Source organism: Benincasa hispida, chromosome 11 (genome assembly GCF_027475165.1).
Source record: "Benincasa hispida cultivar pf3 chromosome 11, pf3_genome.v1.1, whole genome shotgun sequence".
NCBI lineage: Eukaryota > Viridiplantae > Streptophyta > Magnoliopsida > Cucurbitales > Cucurbitaceae > Benincasa > Benincasa hispida.
In genome coordinates this window covers 34,017,273-34,018,554 of record NC_143488.1, presented here as the reverse complement: position 1 = coordinate 34,018,554, position 1,282 = coordinate 34,017,273, and the positions used below count along the sequence as shown (strand labels likewise).

General features: G+C 28.9%; 1 non-coding gene across 1 annotated transcript; it reads right to left on the bottom strand.

Moving 5' to 3' along the window:
- Positions 1 to 688: 688 nt before the first annotated feature.
- Positions 689 to 762, bottom strand: TRNAI-AAU (transfer RNA isoleucine (anticodon AAU)). Its single transcript has one exon. It is a non-coding gene; the product is annotated as a tRNA-Ile (tRNA).
- Between the last annotated feature and the right edge of the window lie 520 nt (positions 763 to 1,282).

The following is a 1,282-nucleotide window of genomic DNA, read 5'->3' as shown; positions in this document are numbered from 1 at the left end:
TGAAAAAATTAATTAACAATCATATCACAACGATAAAACTAAAAACTTTCTAAATGTTACATTGAAAAAATGGTAAGAAACAGTAACTATTATAAAATAACTTGAAAAATCTATTAAAAAGTTGATACCTATCATGGAGAATATTTGGTTGAAGCATCTTTATTTCCTTTTTGGTACATAACACTACTTTTTATTCATACAAACTATTAGAAATTTCGAAAAAAAATGTTTGAGATATGAAAAGAGAGAAATTAAGAGGAAGAGACTCAAGCTTTGAAAGAAAATTTGTAAAGATTAGCTAGTTTATCAAGAAGTTGTTACACTATTAAATTCCATTAGTAAATATAATTAAATGTATAGCCTAAGAATATAAAGCCAAATTTTCAACATTCTAGTTTTTCATATTCCAACATAGAAAATTTTGATAATGTATAATCTACTTTTTTGTTTTAATGTAAAAAAATTTAAATTTAAAATAAGATTTCGATAGTTATAACCTTCATCAAGAAGATCAAAAGCTTGAGAATATCATATATAGAAGTTATTTCATGACTCTGAGGTTTGATTTTGTTCGAGTAAAAGAAATAAAGTTGTTTAAGTGTGTGATTAGTGGATTTGTGAGGTTTAAGTTTAGTGTAGCCATAATCAAAATAGTAAGGGTAGAATTGTCCAAAAAAAAAAAACTTTTTGGCCCATGCAGGTTTCGAACCTGCGACCTTCGCGTTATTAGCACGACGCTCTAACCAACTGAGCTAATAGGCCATGTTGAAGGTGCATTTTATTTTTGTATTTAACTTTTTTTAATATCCAATCACTTTTAAAAAAATAAAAAATACTATCACCTTTTTAAAACAAATATTTTTCTGTGTGATATAATTTAGGTGTACATAAACTAAATTTGGAACAAATTTGCTCTTTAGCACCATTATAGTTTTTTTAGGCAACATGCGGAAATCACAACCTAACCTCACTCATCAAGAATCGTAGAGAAAATACTATCTGGAAAAGAATCTTTTCAAATCAAATGATGACCTTAAGAGGTTGTCAAAGTCGCAAAAGGATGAGTGACTTTATTTTTATCACAAGGAACATGACAGAAATGAAGGATATTAATAAAGTTTCCCAAAAAAATAACGTCCTAAAGAAAGAAATGGATATCGGAGAGGAAGCAACCACCCTATTAGTGAAATTAGTGACCACCAACAAATCAGACTCGACCACTAAAGATGGATTGGTCCCACACCATTTTCCTGCTCAATTGCTTTTAGGCCTTCCAAAAAGA